The sequence below is a fragment of the Camelus bactrianus genome, chromosome 27 (genome assembly GCF_048773025.1).
Source record: "Camelus bactrianus isolate YW-2024 breed Bactrian camel chromosome 27, ASM4877302v1, whole genome shotgun sequence".
In the NCBI taxonomy this organism is placed as follows: domain Eukaryota; kingdom Metazoa; phylum Chordata; class Mammalia; order Artiodactyla; family Camelidae; genus Camelus; species Camelus bactrianus.
The window spans coordinates 12,614,546-12,637,160 of NC_133565.1; the positions used below are offsets into that span (position 1 = coordinate 12,614,546).

Here is a 22,615-nt window from a genome sequence, read left to right on the forward strand (position 1 = left end):
ACAGAATAAAGAGCCCAGAAATGAACCCACAAACTTTTGGTCAACTAAACTTCGACAAAGGAGGCAAGAATATACAATGGAATAAAGACAGTCTCTTCAGCAACTGGTGTTGGGAAAACTGGACAGCAGCATGTAAAGCAATGAAGCTAGAATAATTCCTTACACCATACACAAAAATCAACTGAAAATGGATCAAAGACTTAAACATAAGACAAGATACCATAAACCTCCTAGAAGAAAATATAGGTAAAACATTATCTCACATACGTCTCAAAAATGTTCTCCTAGGGCAATCTACCCAAGCAATAGAAATAAAAGCAAGAATAAACAAATGTGACCTAATGAAACTTAGAAGCTTCTGCACAGCAAAGGAAACCATAAGTAAAACAAAAAGACAACTTAAAGAATGGGAGAATATTTTTGCAAATGAAACCGACAAAGGCTTGATCTCCAGAATATATAAGCAGCTCATATGACTTAATAAGAAATAACCAAACAACCCAATCCAAAAATGGGCAGAAGACCTAAAGAAACATTTCTCCAAGGAAGACATACAAATGATCAATAGGCACATGAAAAAAAAAATGCTCAGTATCACTAATTATCAGAGAAATGCAAATCAAAACTACAATGAGATATCACCTCACACCAGTCAGAATGGCCATCATTCAAAAATCCACAAATGACAAATGCTGGAGAGGTTGTGGAGAAAATGGAACCCTCTTTCACTGCTGGTAAGAATGTAGTTTGGTGCAGCCACTGTGGAAAACTGTATGGAGATTTCTCAAAAGACTAGGGATAGACTTACCATATGACCCAGGAATCCCACTTCTGGGCATATATCCAGAAGGAATCCTACTCCAAAATGGCACCTGCACTCCAATGTTCATAGCAGCACTCTTTTCAATAGCCAAGGCATGGAAACATGTCTTGGCCTAAATGTTCATCCACAGATGACTGGATAAAGAAGCAGTGGTGTATTTATACAATAGAATACTATTCAGCCATCAAAAACTGACAACATAACGCCATTTGCAGCAACATGGATGCTTCTGGAAAATGTCATTCTAAGTGAAGTAAGCCAGAACGAGAAAGAAAAATGCCATGAGATCGCTCATATAGTGGAACATAAAAAAAATAATTATAATAAATTCAAAACAGAAACAGACTTATAGATATAGAATACAAACTTGTGGTTGCCAAGGGGCAGAGGGTGGGAAAGGATAGGCTAGGATTTCAAAATTTAGAATAGATAACAAATTATTCTCTATAGCACAGGGAAATATACACAAGATCTTATGGTAGCTCACAGAGAAAAAACTGTGACAATGAATATATATATGTTCATGTATAACTGAAAAATTGTGCTCTACACTGGAATTTGACACAACATTGTAAAATGATTATAAATCAATAAAAATTGTAAAACAAAACAAAACAAAAAACCCACAATGTACCAATGAACCAGAAGACAGATTAGTGGAATGAACTTAAATATAAAACAGAAACAAACTCAGACATAGAATACAAAATTGTGGTTGCCAGGGTAGAGTGAGGTGGGAAGGGATACACTGGGAGTTTGAGATTTTTAGATACTGAGAAGTATATAACTGATCTAAAAAAATATTTTCTATTAAATAAAGAATATTTGGGGAATGTACAGAAAACAGTAATTCACATCCATCAATATGGTATTGTAGACAAAATCTAGTGCAAACTCTTGTCTTGGCTTCATAGTCTCCAGAGGCTTTTAAAAGTCTGATTTCAGGTTCCTTATGTAAATTTCCAGCAAAGCAAACTCAAGAGACCATGTGGTCAATCATTATTCTTGCTGTATTTACAGAAGTAATCAGACTAAGTTTAATGAATCAGCTTAGTTTGCAAACCAATTTGTCCATGATTCTCACTGATAGAAGAGGTGGTGACAATTGAGGTAAATTTTTGTTTCAATGGAAAACTATGATGTAGACTTCTGGGTCTGATCTCACATGTTTTGGCAGTCCTTGACAAATCCTGGATTATTCTACTTTCCTGCAAAATCTGACTAAACTCTCCAAATTAGCCTTTCCAATTTTTCTCCCTTATGACTTGGAATCATTGTGAAGGAAAACTGCCCTTTTCCCATAGTCTGGCAAGTTGAAGCTAAAAAATGTATCATAAATTTCAAAGAATTCACAGCAGACCATGAATAGGAAACTTCTGTGTCTACTGCTGTGTGGGACACTCAGCAAGTTCACCTGAATACCTGAGGCCATCACCACAGACAGTCAAACTGAAACCTGGGACATCCATTGGATTGCCACTGCTGCCCTCTCTCCACTATCTAAAGAGGTTTTGAGCCCAATATCTTCTTGACTGGCTGCTTTCTGGTTTCCAATTTTTGTTTTATTATTTCTCTTATTTTTTTTCTCTGATATTCATAGAAACTACTCTTCATTAAATACTGGAGGGTGCTGGTACTAACAAGTCTTAACAGATGATTCAATTTGTCCTTAATGAACAAAGTGTGTCTGAACAAGAATTGAGTTTATATTATTAAAAGGAAAGAAAAACAATTGTCTCTTCTTTTCTTGAACAAGAAGGGGCCTGACAAATATATCTGGGGGGAACTCTAACTGGAAAAGATACATGAACCCCAATGTTCATAGCAGCACACTTTACAATAGCCAAGAAATGGAAGCAACCTAAATGTCCATCAACAGATGACTGGATAAAGAAATCATGGTGTATATATACAATGGAACACTCTTCAGCCATAAAATAGAATGAAATAATACAATTTATAGCAACATGGACAGACTTAGAGATTGTCATTCTAAGTAAAGTAAGCCAGAAACAGAAGGAAAAGTACCATGTGATATCATTTATATGTGGAATCAAAAAGAAAAGCAAAAAGGATACATATGAACTTATTTACAAAACAGAGACTGACTCACAGATATAGAAAACAAACTTATGGTTACCTGGGAGGAAAGAAAGTGGGGAGGTATAAATTGGGATTTTGGGAATTGTAGATACTAACTACTATATATAAAATAGATAAACAACATATTTCTACTCTATAGCACAGGGAAATATATGCAATGACTGTTAATAAATATAATTAAAAAATACACATATATCTGAATCACTATGCTGTACACCAGGAATTAACAGCATTGTAAATTGACTATACTTCAGTTAAAAATGGAGACTACAGTCAGGTTATCTTACAATGATTGCCTAAGAGTCATGCTGTAAGAAGCAACCTCTCTTCATCCTCTCCACCATCTGTTCAGCAGCCGCTAAAAAACAACTATGCCTGAGTGCATCTCCATCCACATTTGCCAGGCTGCTGTTCAGATCAGCAATGCCTGCTGGGAGATCTACTCTCTGGAACACAACATCCAGCCCAATGTCCAGATGTCAAGTGACAAGACCATTGTGGGAGGAGATGACTCCTTCAATATCTTCTTCAGTGAAACATGAGCTGGAAAGCATGTGCCCAGGGCAGTGTTAGCAGACCTGGAATCCACAGTCATTGCACTGGGACCAAGAGCAAGACACCAGCTCTTCCACCCTGAGCAGCTAATCACAGGCAAAGAAGATGCTGCCAATATCTATGCCGATGGTCACTACACCATTTGCAAGGAGATCATTGACCTCGTCTTGGACCAAATTCGGAAACTAGCTAACCAGTGCACAGATCTTCAGGGCTTCTTGGTTTTCCACAGCTTTGATGGGGGATCTGGTTATGGATTCACTTCCGTGATGATGGAAAATCTCTATGTCAAATATGGCAAGAAGTCCAAGCTTGAGTTCTCCATGTACCCAGGCCCCAGGTTTCCACAGCTGTAGTTGAGAACTACAACTCCATCCTCAAAACCCAAACCACCCTCGAGCACTCTGCCTTCATGGTACACAATGAGGCCATCTATGACATCTGTTGTAGAAACCTCGATATTGAGCACCCAACCTACACTAACCTGCATAGGTTGATAGGCCAAGTTGTATCCCACATCACTGCTTTCCTGAGGTTTGATGGAGCCTTGAATGTTGTTCTTAAAGAATTCCAGAACAAACTGGGTCCCTATCCTCACATCCACATCACTCTGGCCACATATACCCCTGTCATTTCTGCTGAGAAAACCTACCATTAACAGCTTTCTTTATCACAGATCACCAATGTTTGCTTTGAACCAGCCAACCAGATGGTGAACTCCTCACCATGGTAAATACATGTCTTGCTCCCTGTCATACCATGGTGATGTGATTCCCAAAGATGTCAATACTGCCATTGCCAAAATCAAGACCAAGCATACTATCCAGTTTGTGGACTGGTGCCCCACTGACTTCAAAGTTGGCATTAATTATCAGCCTCCCACCAGGGTACTTGGAGACCTGGCCAAAGTACAGTAATCTGTTTGCATGCTGAGCAACACCACAGCCATTGCTGAGGCCTGGCCTCACCTGGACCACAAGTCTGGCCTGATGTAAGACAAGCATACCTTTGTTTAGTGTATGTGGGTGAGGTCACGGAGGAAGAAGAGTTTTCTGAGGCCCATGAGGACTTGGCTGCCCTTGAGAAACATTATGAGGAGGCTGGTATAGATTCTGTTGAAGGAGAGGGAGAGGAAGAAGGGGAAGGATAGTAAGGTCGCAATGTCACAAAGGTGCTGCTTTTGCAGAGAAGCATATTCTGTTTAAACATTGAAAATTTGCAGTCTGATCAGTTAATTTGTATATAGCAGTGCATATTTCAATATACAATTACTGACTTATGCTTAAAAACACAATGCTTTATTACAGACCCAAATTATCCATTTCTCTGATGGATTTGAATAAAGTATTTCCTGTCTTAAAAAAAACAAAGATTACAAAGAAGGGTCTGACAAGGATTAGTTGGTTGACCAAACTTTAATCAGATCCTTGAAACTTCTCCTAGGCCCATATGGGTACCTCCTTGTAAAATCCTCAGCAAGAATTCTGCTGAGAGTGCTTTGCATGAGGCCTTCATCCTCCAGGTCTGATCACCCTCAATATCTAATTAGGTTTCACATATTCCATCCCCACCAGCAGGATTTCCTCTTCCCAATTCCCTATTCTTCATTGAGCCCAGTTGTATATTGAGGTCTATTTTTCATTATTACTATAGTTCTGAATAAATATGTTTTTACCACATTAAATACTCTCCATGTATGGCTCTCCTGTGACAGTTTTCAGAATCAGTCACCCCATACAGTGCAGTAACTCCCCTCTTTGCCTGTTGACACAGAGTCATGAGGAGCCCAAAGTGGCCGGGTGTCAGTCTTAACCACCACTCTGGAAAATTATTTTTCTTTCTACTGGCAGAAACATTCCTTCACCTGGAACTACAAAGTCTAGGTGGGAGAGGGCAAAGGCCAAGATGGTGGAGTAGAAGGACACTCATAGCACACACTCTTCCACCAATACACCAAGAACTCACATCCACAGACCCAAGCAGCCAACCAGAGTACCTGCTGAATGCTGACAGAACATCACCATCTTCAAAAGACAAAGATATGAAGAATCTGGTAGGAAAAACGGAAAAAAGAAAGAAGAAAAAGCAAAACAGTGCAGGACCGGTCTCGCGGGGAGAGAGTGGTGAAGGAGGAATAGCATACATTTGCTAAATCTCCCGTCTCCAATGGAGAGGTCAGTGGGAAGGAGAGGGGCCTCTGAGGTTTGGTTCTGTACAGAGCAGCCCTTGACTGACAGAACTAAGTTAACTGGGTATAGAAAGTCTCTGCAACCTCCAGCCCTAGGGGCAAATCTGCAGGTGGGGAATGGGACAGGCAGCCTAAGCCAGGCAGAGGACTGGGACAGCTACACTGAGGCACCACTGGGGAACTTCAGGGTACTGGGTGCCATGAATGAGTGGGTATGCATGGCAAAACAAACTGGGCCCTCCATAAAATAACATTGCTGATGTGCCCTGAGGGGAAGGGTGCCATAACCCATCTCTGAAAACACACTGAAGGTTTTGGGGAGAAGAGAGGCAGGGATGAGCCACAGCCACCATATTCTCTAGTGTTTAGCACCCAGGCAGTGGAGAGGTTGAAACCTGAATCCATACCTAAGGGCTTAGCAGCCTCAAAGACCAGATGGAGACTTGTTTACAGCCTGAGGCAGATAGCATCCCTCTGTCCTGGTACCTCAGAGAACTCATGCCACCAAGAAAAACAAGGAGCTGAGTCTTGTCATGGAGCAGGGGCAGAGCATCATCTTTCCTGAGGCTGCCTATGGAGAGCAGACCCTAGGTGGAGCAGGCAGCTGCACAGAGCATGGGAGTGACCAGCATAGGGAGAGGGCAGGCAGCCACTGGTCTTCCTGACAGGAGCAAAGCACCTGACCACGGTGCTGGGAGAGGACATGATCCACGAGCCTACCTTTCCAAAGCACAGCATCTGACTGCATCATCAGGTGGGGATGTGACCCACCCGTCCACAGTGTAAGAGTGCAGCACTTGGCCATAATGCTAGGAGGGGGCGCATCCTGCCCACCTACCTTGTGTGAACACAGCATCTGACCATGGCATGGGGAGGGGGAGTGACGTGATCGCCCACTGTTTAAGAGCTCAGCATCTGACTGTATTGTTGGAAGGGGATGTGAACTGCTTGCAGACAGGCACTGGGAGCAGCAAAGATGAGGGATGCCAACAGAGGGCCTCTGGAAGCAGCAAGCTGAGTTTACAAAACAGAGAAGACAGAAAGAATTCTCAATAAAATCATTAAGAGTGCACAGTCTCCATGAGAACACATCAACCCCCTTTTTTAATCTGTTCTATTTCCTATTACCTTTTTAATTTTTACTTTTTAAACAATTTTATATAATTCCATTTTAATCCCTGTTAAATTTTTTGTTAAAATACATTTATTATTATGTTTTTACATACACATTTCATTTTTCTTTCTCTGCATTTGGATCTCCTGTCATTGCTTATACACAAGTTTCATTTTTTTTTCTCTTTTCTACTTTCTTAAGGTTTTTAAAAGAAGTCTAAACCTTTTTGCTATTCTGCTTCAACTTGCTATTCTACTACTGATTATACATTGTTTTCAAACCATTTTTCCTACCTTCATTTAAAATTCTCTTTTTATTTAATCTTTTTTATCTATTCTATTTTCTATTACCTTTTTAATTTTTACTTTTTAAACAATTGTATATGTATCAAATTTTAATCCTTTTCCTTTAAAAATGTTTTTAGTATCATTATTTTTAAAAATCCACATGATATCATTCTCATTTCTCATGGTTTTGATTTCCTGTTATTGATCATAAACAGGATTCAAATATTGTTTTTGTTCTTTTCTCCTTTTCTTAAAGTTTTTAAAAGATGTCTCAACATGATTGCTATTCTGATTCAACTTGCTCTTCTATTATTAATTATACACTGTTCTCAAACCTTTTTTTCTGCCTATATTTAAAATTATCTCTCTCTTTTTTTAAAGTTTTATTCCAGCATAGGACATAGATCAATAAATAAAATCCTTAAGGACTAAAATAGATAACTGATATGACATAAGCCACAGTGCCAGAGAGATATGAGCTAGATGAAGTAGCAAAGAAACTATTCCAAATTAAAACAGCAAGAGAAATCCCCTAAAAGAACAATCAATGAAATAGACATTGACAGCCTACTAGATCAAGATTTCAAAAAAGGAGTGATCAAAGTACTGAAGGAACTAAAAGAGATAGTGTTTACAGATATAAAATATGTCACAAGTGAAACTGAAGCTATAAAGAAGAGCCAAGTAGAATTGGTAAACTCATTGGCTGAGATAAGAACTGATCTAAAGGCTGTGCAAAGCAGACTACATAATGCAGAGAAACGAATAAGTGACCTAGAAGACGGGACAACAGAAACCACCCAATCAGCTGAGAGATAAACAAATAAAAACAAATGAAAACAACATAAGGGACCTATGGGATAATATAAAGCATGCCAATCTGTGCATAATAGGGGTCTCAGAAGGGGAAGAAAGATCAAAGGGGATTGAAAAGGTATTGGAAGAAATCATGACTGAAAACTTCCCAAACTTAAAGAAGGAATCAGATATACAAGTACATGAAGCTCAGAGGGTCACAAACAGGAAGAACACAGACCCACAACAAGACATAACATAATCAAGATGACCAGAGTCAAGGATAAAGAAATGATCCTAAAAACAACAAGAGAAAAGCAAAGAGTGAGTTACAAGAGAACCCCATAGGGCTCTGAGCTGATTTCTCTACACAAACACTACAGGCCAGAAGGGATTGGCAAGATATATTCAAAGTCCTGAATGAAAAAAAAGATGCAGTCTAGGATACTTTATCTAGCAAGAGTCTACTTTAGAATACAAGGAGAGTTAAAGAATTTTATAGACAAGCAAAAACTAAGAGACTTAAACAACAGTAAACCCATGCTAAAATAAATATTGAAAGGTCTACTCTAAATATAAAAGAAGCAGGATGTTACAGAAATGAGAAACTCATAACTGGAAAGGTGATAAATTACCATGAATTACATATAGAGTAAACAAGAAATTGTAAAAGAAGACATCTAAATCATTAAGAGTGGGAGATGGAAGCAAGAAAATATACAGTATTTTTTCTTTCTTTTAAAAATTTTTGTCCATGGTAGGATGGGTTGGAGCCTATATTACTATCTGTTTAATACAAATAATTACAGTAATGGGTTAATAAGACTTACAAAAAAAGGATAACCACAAATCAAAAACTTAGAAGTGAGCCAAAAAAACTAAATAAAATCCAATACAATACAAAGGAAAATTACCAAACCACAAAAGAAATAAGAAAGGAACAAAGAGGAAATAGCAAATCAACTGCAAAGCAAATTCAAAATGACAATAAACAAACATCTATTATTAATTACTGCAAATGATAATGGACTAAATGCTCCAATCAAAAGACATAGAATTGCAGAATGGATAATAAAGCAAGAACCTTCAATATGCTGCATACAAGAGACCCACTTTAGGGAGAAGCACACATATTGATTGAGAGTGAAAGGATGGGAAAAGTTATATCATTCAAATAAAAAAGCCAAAACAACAAGTGTAGTATTAATGATTTCAGACAAAAAAAATACTTTAAAGCAAAGGCCACAAAGAGAGATACAGAAGGACATTTTTTAATGCTTACAGGAGTAAAGAAATATGAGAATATGACAGAAATTAATATATATGCACCCAATATAAGAGCACATAAGTACATAAAACAATTACTAACAGAGATAAAGGGGGATATTGATGGGAATACAATCATTGTCAGAGATTTTAACATCACATTCACATCACAAGAGATATCATCGAGGAAGAAAATAAATAAGGAAACAGAAATTAAATAATAAAATAGAAAAATCAGATTTGGTGGATATTTTCAGAGTATTACACACACACACCCAAAATAGGATATACATTCTTTTCAAGTGCACATGGAACATTTTCTAGGATTGATCATGTACTTGGACACAAAGGAAGCCTCAGCAATTTTAAGAAGATACAAATTATCTCAGGCATCTTTACTGACCACAATGCCACAAAACTAGAAATCAACTACAAAGAAACAAGGAGGAAAAAGGAAAGCATGGAGAATAAACAGCATGCGACTAAAAAACCAATGGGTCAATGATGAAATCGAAATTGAAATTGAAAAATAACTTGAGGGAAAAGAAAATGAAAACACACACAAATTTTGTGATACAGAACAAAGACAATGCTAAGGGGGAAGTTTACAGTGATACAGGCCTTCCTCAATAAACAAGAACAACTTCAAAAGAAGAATCTAAACCATCAGCTAAAAGAATTGGAAAAAGAAGAGCAAAAAACCTGAAAACGCAGCAGAAGGAAGGAAATTATAAAGATCAGGGAGGAAATAAACAAAATAGAGATTTATAAAACCATAGAAAAAATCAGTCAAACCAAAAGCTGTTTTTTTTAAAAAGTAAATAAAATCAACAAACCTCTCAACAAACTCACAAAGAAGAAAAAAGAGAGAGCACAAATAAGCAAAATAAGAAAGGAAAATGGAGAAATTTCAACAAAAATAGATATACAGAATATCGTATGAGAATATTATGAAATACTATATGGAACCAAAATGAATAAACTAGAGGAGATGGACAAATTTCTGGAAACATAGAGTTCACCAAGACTGAACCAAGAAGAAACTGACCACTTGAACAAGTCGATCAATAGAAATGAAATAGAATTAGCAATAGAAAACCTCCCTACAAATAATAGTCAAGGACCAGACTGCTTCACCAGGGATTTCTACCAAACATATAAAGAAGAACACATAGCAGTCCTCCTCAAACTCTTCCAGAAGATTGAAAAGGAGGGAATACTCCCAAGCTCATTCTATGAATCCACCATCACCCTGATACCAATACGAGGCAAAGACACCACCAAAAAAGAGAATTACAGACCAAATTCACTGATGAACATAGATGCAAAAATCCTCACCAAAGTATTAGCAAATAGAATCCAACAGCACATAAAAAATATTATACATGATCAAGTGGGGTTCATCCCAGGGACACAAAGGTGGTTCAACATATGCAAATCAGACAATGTAATACATCACGTCAACAAGAGCAAGGACAAAAACCACATAATCATCTCAATAGATGCAGATAAAGCAGTTGATAACATTCAACACTCATTTATGATAAAAATTCTCACCAAAGTGTGTATATAGGGAATGTATCTCAACATCATAAAAGCTATATATGACAAACCTACAGCCAGCATAGTACTCAATGGTGAAAAACTCAAAAGCTTCCCACTAAAATCTGGGACAAGACAAGGATGCCCATTATCACCACTCCTATTCAACATAGTCTTGAAAGACCTAGCCACAGCAATCAGGCAAGAGAGAGAAACAAAAGGGATCCAAATTGGAGAAGAGGTAAAAGAGTTACTATATGCTGATGACATGATTCTATAGACAGAAAACCCTAAAAGATCCACACAAAAACTACTAGAGCTGATCAAAAAATTCAGCAAGGTAGCAGGTTACAAGATTAATGTTCAAAATTCAGCTGCATTTCTTTACACTAATGATGAATCAACAGAAAAAGAAAGTAAAGAAACAATCCCTTTTAAAATAGCACTCAAAGTAATAAAATACCTAGTAATAAATTTAACCAAGTAGGTGAAAAACTTATACACAAAAAACTATAAAACACTGATTAAGGAAATTAAAGAAGACAAAACAAATGGAAAGATATCCCATGCTCCTTGATTGGAAGAATCAATATTGTTAAAATGGTGATACTGCCCAAGACAATCTACAGATTGAATGCAATCCCTACCAAATTACCGAGAACATATTTCACAGAACTAGAACAAATCATAATAAAATTTATATGTAACCATGAAAGGCATACAATTGCCAAAGCATTACTGAAGAAAAAGAAAAAGTCTAGAGGAATAACTCTCCCAGACTTCAGAAAATACAATAGAACTACGATATTCAAGATAGCATGGTATGGGTACAAAAACAGACATATGGCCCAAAGGAGCAGAATAGAGAGCCCAGAAATGAAACCACAAACTTTTGGTCAACTAGTCCTCAAAAAAGGAGACAAGAATATTCAATGGAATAAAGACAGTCTCTTCAGCAAATGGTGTTGGGAAAACTCGACAGCAGCACATCAATCAATGAAGCTAGAACACTCCTTTACACCGTACACAATAATAAATTCAAAATGGATCAAATACTTAAACATAAGACAAGATACAATAAACCTTCTAGAAGAAAATATAGGCAAAATATTATCTCACATACGTCTCAAAAATGTTCTCCTAGGGCAGTTTATCCAAGCAACAGAAGTAAAAGCAAGAATAAACAAATGGGACCTAATGAAACTTACAAGCTTCTGCACTGCAAAGAAAACCATAAGTAAAATGAAATGACAACCTACGGAATGGGAGAAAATCTTTGAAAATGAAGCTGACAATGGCTTGATCACCAAAATATATATGCAGCTCATATGAAAAATAAAAAAAACAAACAAACAACCCAATCCAAAAATGGGAAGAAGACCTAAACAAGAAATTCTCCAAGGAAGACATACAAATGATCAATAAGCACATGAAAAAAAAGTGCTCAATATCTCTAATTATCAGAGAAATGCAAATGAAAACTATGATGAGGTATCACCTCACACCAGTCAGAATGGCCATCATTCAAAAGTCCACAAAGACAAATGCTGGAGAGGCTGTGGAGAAAAGGGAACTCTTGTACACTGCTGGTGGGAATGTAGTTTTTTTTTTTAACATTTTTTTATTGATTTATAATCATTTTACAATGTTGTGTCAAATTCCAGTGTTCAGCACAATTTTTCAGTTATTCATGGACATATACACACTCATTGTCACATTTTTTTCTCTGTGAGTTATCATAACATTTTGTGTATATTTCCCTGTGCTATACAGTGTAGTCTATTCTACAATTTTGAAATCCCAGTCTATCCCTTCCCACCCTCCACCCCCCTGGTAACCACAAGTCTGTATTCTCTGTCTGTGAGTCTATTTCTGTCCTTTATTTATGCTTTGTTTTTGTTTGTTTGTTTGTTTTTGTTTTTGTTTTTTAGATTCCACATATGAGCGATCTCATGGTATTTTTCTTTCTCTTTCTGGCTTACTTCACTTAGAATGACATTTTCCAGGAGCATCCATGTTGCTGCAAATGGCATTATGTTGTCAGTTTTTATGGTTGAGTAGTATTCCATTGTATAAATATACCACATCTTCTTTATCCAGTCACCTGTTGATGGACATTTAGGCTGTTTCCATGTTTTGGCTATTGTAAATAGTGCTGCTATGAACATTGGGGTGCAGGTGTCATCTGAAGTAGATTTCCTTCTGGATACAAGCCCAGAAGTGGGATTCCTGGGTCATATGGTAAGTCTATTCCTAGTCTATTGAGGAATCTCCACACTGTTTTCCATAGTGGCTGCACCAAACTGCATTCGGTGGGAATGTAGTTTTGTGCAGCCACTGTAGAAAACAGTATGGAGATTCCTCAAAGTACTCGGAATAGACTTACCATATGACCCACTAATCCCAATCCTGGGCATGTATGCACTACAGCTCTCCACTTTCAGGTGACTCTTCCATATGGTTCAAAACCATCAGCAAACAGGCTTGCATCTTTTCTTCCTGTGTCAAGGGGCCAATGGGAATTCCACATTATGTGATACAAGTATGTATGAGAGAGGCCACTTTTTCTTGTTAGTTACATGTAACTTCCTGGCCTGTCTGGACCCAATCATATACATACCACTCCCATTTGATGTAGGAATGCAGCTGTGCCTTCCCAAATTTAAGTCTTTTTGGGTTATGTAACACTCGGGTAGCTCCAGTCAAATAATGTTTTCGTGGCCTGTGGTTAAAGCCACAGAGTGAGAGTTGTTTCTCAAAAAGAGAGTATTAATTGGTCATTGATAGCTAAACTTTGCACTAAAATCCTTAACTCCAGTACTGTGATTTATCTGTGGGCTGCTATAGGCTTCAAATAGCATCCCTGTGAAGCAATGGAAATTCAAGAACCATTGGGTCTGCTGGGTTATGTGGTCCAAGTGGTAGAATGGCTTGCACAACATCCTGGACCATTTACAGAGCCTTCCCTACTCCCCCCACCACACACCATCAAAACTAGTAACTTCCTGTCACTTGATATGTGGGGTAGATTAACACACCCAAATGATGAATATGTTGTCTTCAACATCAAAATGCCCCCTGGGGGCTGTGCCTCTTAGTTTTAAGAAGGGACACAGATACAACAACTTGCCCTTTACCTTAAAGAGTATCTGGACATGTCCCACACTTTTGGCTCCCTAGAGATGGCACTGAAGCAGAAGCTCCTGCAAATTTATTGGAATTTAATCTCCATCTCTGACATGCAAATGTCTTACCATTAAGTCTAGAATAGTTGCTGGTCCTCCTCACTAGGTCCCAGCACCTTAACCTCATAATTTAATGCATCATCTTAATGGACAAGTGTGACATTTTGTGGGAGGGAGGGGCGATCAACATCCTTGCAAAGTAAACTTTGACTCAGGCTGGAGAGTTGATACATGCTTGACGTAGGAGTGTTAAGGTGCATTACTGGCCTCACACCTGTAAGGAATCTGCCTCTAGTAGGAACTAAGGTGAGGGAGGCATTTGTGAGGTCAACAGCTCACTACTGGTTATCAGAGAATGTGCAAATTCCCTATATCAATAAAACCACATTTAGTACAACAGTTGCATCAGTATGTTAATTCTTCAACAATCTGCTCTCAACCTTCAATACATTTGTTCTCTGCCCAGGCCAAATAGAACAGTTGAAAGGGGGACTTTTATGTATTGGCTCCTTAAAGTCCATCTTAGTCCCTTAAAGCTCTCAGAACATATCTGATTGGTTGCTCAACACTCTCAAATATAAAATTCTAGTCAAAGCCATTGTAATGTAACCAATGTTTCCAATTGTGTCCTGTTGTAATTAGAAGGTATTTTCTTGAACTTATGCAAATTATTATAGTGTCATACATATAAGCATTCAAATTATAGAGGGATCAAGTAGAGTGAAAAACAATTGTCACATCTTTGGTCACAAATGGATATTTTACCAAATTGGTATATGTTACAGATAGCTTTAGGGAAGTTTCCATCATCCCAGAAAACAAAATTTTAAAAAAGGAGCACAGTTTCAAGTAAAACGCTCATAGTTTAAATTCTGACATAGTTTATTTGATGATGGATATTAGTTATTCCTGTGGCATGAAATATTTTAATATGGTAATCTAAAAACGAAGGTGTTGACAAATTTATTAATTCTGATTTGACAATGTGTCCAAGATAATTTAACATACAAAATAAACCAAATTAATTTGACATCTATCTTTTACAAGATAAGATACAAATACTTTGAGATATTCCAGAGACCATTTGGAAAATCTCAATGTTAACCGAAGGTCAAAAAGACTCTATTTAAAAATCTGTTTTTGAGAAGCTGCCAAAATGTCAAAAGGTTAAACACTTCACTAAATAGAATAACCAGTCACTGTAAAACAATATGTTCATTTAACCCAAATGACAAAGTATTTTAAAAGAATATATGTCAAGTTATATAGTTGCAAAATATCTAGCTCTGTTAATATCAAGAACTCAGTTTTCTTTATGTAATCAAGGATCTATAAAGACAATCTAAAACACAGGAAAACATTTTCAGATACAAATATTAGATTCCCAGGCAAACACTTAAAATGTAAGGAATATATTTTTTTTTTTACAATTTCTTATCAAGTGTACACTATGAAGCTAAGTAATCTTTGTTGTTTTAGCAGAGAATGTGAACCAAATTCTAGTTTTGCTTATTGGTACTATTAATTCTAAGACAGAGCTTTAAAAACCTTGTAAATAATTCTTCCAGTTTTAGCACTGACCACAAAAGATGTCTTTTCCAAGATTCCTTTCCCATATATATTCTATAACCAAAAAAAAAAAAAATCCATATCTGAATCACTTTACTGTAAACATGAAACTAACACAATATTGTAAGTCAACTATACTTCAATTTAAAAAAAATAATGTCTTACTTTTCCTGCTAACAGAACTATTTTTTTTTACCATATTAGTCCTGGTACTATAATTTATAAATATTGATTTAAAAATTTAACCATTAATCACCTTTCTTTTAAAGCAAAAACTAGGAAGTAAGCAATTGTTAACTGGTACATATCATTTGGTAGGAAATTTATTAATAAATTAATTCATAAATTTCTAGATGCTGGTGTCTTTTTCACAGTATAAATTCTTACATTTGAAAATGGACCCAAATGGGAGAGTTCCCATTGAGATGGCAGAGCAATAGGTCCGTGAGCTCACATCTTCTCATAACTAAAATGAAACCAGAACTGAATACTAAACAACCATTGAAAAAAGACTGGAACCTAGCAAAAAATATCTTCTGCAATGGCAAACATAAAGAGGGAACCACAGTAGGATGATAGGAGGGGTGTGCTAGTGATATAATTGGGCCACATATGACCAGGATGGGAGACCCACAAGCTGAAGATTTGTTAAGTCACAGAGGCCCTCACACAGGGTTGATAGCTCTAAGCCCCATATCAGGCTCCCTAGCTCAGGTCCTGGCATTGGAAAGAGGAGACCCGAGTACATCTGATTTTTAATGCCAGGGGGTCTTGGCTTTGAGGACCCATGGGAATGGAGGAAACAGAGACTCCATTCACTTGAGAAGCATACATGGAAACTAATGTGCAACAGATCCAATGGCAGAGGCATTGATTTCATAGGAGCCGGGGCAAGACATGTCTGCTGGATTTGGAGGGTCTCCTGGGGATGTGGGGGATGGCAGTGGCTCACTCAGGTGACATAAAAGCTGATGGCTGACATTCCAGGAGTGTTCATCTACATGAGCTTTCCTGGAGGCTGACACCTTGATTGGATTATTAGCACCAAGATCCAGGCCCAACCAATAGCCTGTAAGGAAGCCTAAGGCAAAACAACATACAGGGTGTGGATACAGTCACATCCATCAGCAGACTTCCTGGGCCACAAAGGCCTCTAGACACAACCCTACCCACATAGAGTTCCAGGACCAAGCTTCACCCAGAAGTGGGTAGGCACTGGCTCCTTCTGCCAGGAATCCTGTGTAAGCCTGTAGTCCAGCCTCATCTTCCAGGGACAAATACTAGAAGTAAGAAAGCAGTCATCCTAAAGCCTGTGGAAGGAATCCACAAACACATAGAAAGACAGAAAATATGAGGCTGCAAAGGAATATCTCCCAGGACAAGGCACTAAGTAAAATGCCAGAAGAAGAAATAAGTGATAAGGAGATAGGTAATTTATTGGAGATAGTGTTTAAAGTATTGATGGTCAAAATTCAGAGAACTCAAGAAGAGTATAGATGCACAGAGTGAAGTTGTGATCAAAGAGATGAAAAATATAAAGAATATCCAAAAAGAGTTGAAGAATAAAATCACTGAAATGAACAACCACTAGAAGGTACCAAGAATAGACTAAATGAGGCAGAAGAATGGATCAGTGAGCTAGAAGACAGATTAGTGAAAATCACTACTTAAGAACAGAAAAAAGAAAAAAGAAAAAAAAAAAGGAGAGGATAGAATTAAGAGAAATGGGACAATATGAAGTGCTGTAGTATTCTCATTATAGGGGTCCCAGAAAGAGAAGAGAGAGAAAGAACCAGAGAAAAGTTTTTGAGAGATAATAACTGAAAACTTCCCAACTTGGGAAAGAAAATAGTCACCCACGTCCTGGAAGCACAGAGAGTACCACACAGAATCAACCCAAAGAAGAACACACCAAGGCACATAGTCACCAAATTCACAACAATTAAGGTTAAGGAGAAAATATTAAAATTAGCAAGAGAAAAGCAATGAATAACATACAAGGGAACTCCCACAAAGTTACCAGCTACTTTTCAGCAGAAACGCCACAAGCCAGAAGGGAGTGGCACAATATATTTAAAGTGATGCAAGGGGGAAATTTACAACCAAGAATACTCTTTCCATCAAGACACTCATTCAGATTTGAGGGAGAAATCAAAAGTTTCACAGATAAACAAAAGCTAAAAGATTTCAGCACCACCAAACCAGCTTTACAACAAATGTTCAAGGACTTTCTCTAGTCATCAAACCATAAGAAAAGAGAACAGAAAGAAGAAAGAGAAAGAGACCTACAAAAGATTGCTTTGGCTGTCTTTTATGGTTCCTTATAAATTTTGGAATTGTTCTAGTTCTGTGAGGAATGTCGTGAGTATTTTGATGGGAGTTGGGTTGGATCTGTGGATTGCTTTGTGTAGTGTGGCCATTTTGATAATGTTGATCCTTCCAATCCAAGAGCACAAGAAATATTTCCATTTCTTTGTGTCATATAGGTTTTCAGAGTATAGGTAACCTCTTTGCTTAAGTTTATTTTTCAGTGCTGTTTGTTTGTTTGTTTGTTGATGTAATGGAGATATCTCTGCCAGTTAAAAAATTCTGGTGTTTGAAGTAAAAAAGAAGTGAATAAAGGGCTGCAAATGGCAAAATATCCTTCTTTTATATGGGTGAATTTTATTTGATTACACACACACACACAAACACACACACACACACACACATTGAATCTCCATTGTCTATTCAACGGTTGATGTAAAATTGGGATGCTTCCATGTCTTGGCAATTATAAATAATGTGCCTTTTAATAGCAGGGTGTATGTATCTTTTTGAGTTAATTCTTATTTTGTGGTTGGCATTATTCCTTTGTTTAATAATTAAGTTTAAAAATCTAAAGATGTAAACATTCTTAGAAACAATGTACAGTACATATATGCAAATTTAAAAATATTTGTGCAGTAAAAAAATAAAAGAGGTCTATCAAGCCATGAAAGACATAGAAGAAACATAAAAAGACCTATTACTAAATGAAAGAAGCCAGTTTGAAAAGGCTACATACTGTGTGATTCCAACCAAATGACATTCTGGAAAAGGCACAGCTACAGAAATAATAACAGTATCGTGATTTCCGTGGGTTTGAGGAGAGGGAGGGAAGGAGGAATGAATAGATGGAGCACAGGAATATTTAGTGCAATTAAATTATTCTGTAAGATAGTATAATGGTGGCTTCATGCCATTATGCATTTGTCAAAACCCATAGCATGTGCAACAAGATTGAACCCTAATGTAAACTATGGACTTTGGTTGATAATATTGTGTCCATGTTGGTTCATCAATTGTACCAAGTATGTCATACTGATGATAGATGTTGAGGGTGGTGATGTATATATATGTGGGTGAGAGGGCTATATGGGAACTCTGTATTTTCTGCTCAATTCTGCTGTAAACCTGAAGCTGCTCTAAAAAACATTAAGTCAATTTAAGAAAAAGAAAAAAGAAAATGGACCCAAATATATTTAGCTTCTCTATATAATTTTTAAAAGGATGCTAAATGTAGACAAAGCTTTGTTCCAAAATTAATGTTTCCATATCTTATCTTATTTGGAAATAACCTATATGTTAATAAATATACATAATTGACCTTAACTTAGTATAGATATAAGGATTCAAGTTACCAAAAATTTTTGTAAAATTATTTTACGTAGCTGTAGTATAAAACAAAATTGATGTTGAGAAGTTCACTTATATATTTCATCACACCTACATCTATTTAACATACTTATGCTTAACAAGTATGTGTGCATTGGTCAAGAATCGTTAATGAATTAAACAAACAAAGCTAGCCATCATCCATTTAATCTTTTCTTGCTGACAAATTAGGCAAAGATTTAAAAAAAAAAAAAAGAGGCTAAAAACCTAAAAAGTTAAATGTATGGTTCTTGTCTCCTTACTTAAAAAAAGTTCTACTGTGCTTGACATACATCAAGTAATTCATGTTTATTGCACATTTCATACTTAGGTTGGATTTATAGTTTATAATCTTGAACATTTAGTTGAGATATTATAAGCTTGTTTAACTGTTAAACCTAAAAAGAAAAAAACATATATGTCTGCATTATATTTACTTCTGAAAACATACTTGTCTTTATTTTACCAACAATTTTTCAAACTAGCTTTGTTTAACAAAGATTATCTCAAATCATGTGAAATTAACAAATTAGATAGGTTTATATATTTCTGAGTTTTAGGAACTTAATATATGGAAGTATTCATTTAGCTCTAAGCCAAGTTTAGTAGAACTTATATAAGGGACATTATAAGTTGATTTAGAAATAATTTGGGGAGGTAGAAAATGTCACAAATACATTACATATTGCACATATACATAACCACATAGATGCAGAGTTCTTATATATTTTATTCTAAAATATTATCTCTGACTCAGTGAAACATAGTGATGCAATCTAATTGGTTTATCTCTACATTTTTAAACATTTTTTATTGATTTATAATCATTTTGCAATGTTGTGTCAAATTCCAGTGTAGAGCACAATTTTTCAGTTATACATGAACATATATATATTCATTGTCACATCTTTTCTTTCTGAGCGACCATAATATTTTGAATATATTTCCCTGTGCTATACAGTATAATCTTGTTTATCTATTCTACAATTTGAAATCCCAGTTGATGACTTCCCATCCCCCAACCCCCTTGGCAACCCTAAGTTTGTATTCTATGTCTATGAGTCTGTTACTGTTTTGTATTTATGTTTTGTTTGTTTGTTTGTTTTAGATTCCACGTATGACCAATTTTATATGGTATTTTTCTTTCTCTTTCTGGCTTGCTTCATTTAGAATGGTATTCTCCAGGAGGAACCATGCTTCTCCAAATGGGGTTATGTTGTTGGTTTTTACGGCTGAATAGTATTCCATTGTATAAATATACCACTTCTTCTTTATCCAGTCATTTGTTGATGGACATTTAGGCTGTTTTCATGTCTTGCCTATTGTAAATATTGCAACTATGAACATTAGGGTGCAGGTGTCATTTTGGAGTAGGATTCCTTCTGGATACACACCCAGGAGTGGGATTCCTGGGTCATATGGTAAGTTTATTCCTAGTCTTTTGAGAAATCTCCATAGTTTTCTGCAGTGGCTGTACCAAACTACATTCCCAGTAGCAGTGTAGGAGGGTTACCTTATCTCCACAGTTTCACCAGCATTTGTCATTTGTGGATTACTGAATGATGGTCATTCTGACTGGTGTGAGGTGATACCTCATGGTAGTTTTCATTTGCAATTCTCCGATAATTAGTGATATTGAGCATTTTTTTCATGTGCCTATTGATCATTTGTATGTCTTCCTTGGAGAATTGCTTGTTTAGGTTTTCTGCCCATTTTTGGATTGGGTTGTTTGTTTTTTTCTTATTAGTTCATATGAGCTGCTAGTATCTTCTGAAGATCAAGCCTTTGTCAGTTTCATTTGCAAACATTTTCTCCCATTCCGTAGGTTGTCTTTTTGTTTTACCTATGGTTTCCTTTGCTGTGCAGAAGCTTGTAAGTTTCATTAGGTCCCATTTGTTTATTCTTGCTTTTATTTCCATTGCTTGAGTAGACTGTTCTAGGAGAACATTTTTGAGATGTATGTCAGATAAAGTTTTGCCTATATTTTCTTCTAGGAGGTTTATGGTATCTTGTCTTATGTATAACTCTTCAATCCATTTTGAGTTTATTTTTTGTATGATGTAAGGGAGTGTTCTAGCTTCATTGCTTTACATGCTGCTGTCCAGTTTTCCAAACACCATTTGCTGAAGAGACTGTCTTTATTCGATTGTATATTCTTGTCTCCTTTGTCGAAGATTTGTTGACTAAAAGTTTGTGGTTTCATTTCTGGGCTCTCTATTCTGTTCCATTGGTCCATATGTCTGTTTTTGTGCCAGTACTATGCTGTCTTGATGACTGTAGCTCTATAGTATTGTCTGAAGTCTGGGAGAGTTATTCCTCCAGACCCTTTCTTTTTCTTCAGTAATTCATTGGCAATTCTAGGTCTTTGATTGTTCCATAGAAATTTCATTTCATATGTCCTGGGTAATTTGAGAGAGATTGCATTAAATCTGTAGATTGCCTTGGGCAGTGTGACCATGTCAAAAATATTGATTCTTCCAATCCAGGAGCATGGGATATCTTTCCATTTTTTAAAGACTTCTTTAATTTCCTTCTCAATGGTTTAAAGCTTTCTGTGTATAATTCTTTCACATACTTGGTTAGATATATTCCTAGGTATTTCATTACTTTGGGTGCTATTTTAAAGGGGATTGTTTCTTTACTTTAATTTTCAGTCATTTAATCGTTATTGTAAAGAAATGCAACTTATTTTTGAACATTAATCTTGTAAACTACTACCTTGCTGAATTCTTCAATCAGCTCTAGTAGTTTTTGTGCGGACCTTTTAGGGTTTTCTATATATAGTAACATGTCGTCAGCATATAGTGACACTTTTACTTCTTCTTTTCCAATTTGTATCCCTTTTATTTATCTCTGTTGCCTGATTGCTGTGGCCAGGACTTCCAAGCCTATGTTGAATAGGAGTGGTGATACTGGGCATCCTTGTCTTGTCCCAGATTTTAGTGGGAAGCTTTTGAGTTTTTCACCATTGAGTGTATGCTGGTTGTAGGTTTGTCATATATAGCTTTTATGATGTTGATATACATTCCCTCTATACACACTTTGGTGAGAAATTTTATCATAAATTGGTGTTGAGTATTATCAACTGCTTTATCTGCAACTATTGAGATGATCATGTGGTTTTCATCCTTTCTCTTGTTGATGTGATGTATTACATTGTCTGATTTCCATATGTTAAACCACCCTTGTGTCCCTGGGATGGACTCCACTTGGTCATGATGTATAATCGTTTTTATGTGTTGTTGGATTCTATTTGCTAGTATTTTGGTGAGGATTTTTGCATCTAAGTTCATCAGTGATATTGGCCTATGATTCTCTTTTTTTGGTAATGTCTTCTTGATTTTGGTACCAGGGTGATGCTGGCTTCATAGAATGAGTTTGGGAGTATTCCCTTCTTTTCAATCTTCTGGAAGAGTTTGAGAAGGACTCATTTGAGTCCTTCTTTGTATGTTTGGTAGAATTCCCCAGTGAAGCAGTCTGGTCCTGGACTTTTATTTGTAGGGAGGATTTTAT

General features: G+C 36.5%; 1 pseudogene; it reads left to right on the top strand.

The window, feature by feature from the left end:
- The first annotated feature begins 3,297 nt into the window (after positions 1–3,297).
- On the top strand, positions 3,298–4,631 carry LOC105081143 (tubulin alpha-1A chain-like; annotated as a pseudogene).
- The last annotated feature ends 17,984 nt before the right edge of the window (positions 4,632–22,615 follow it).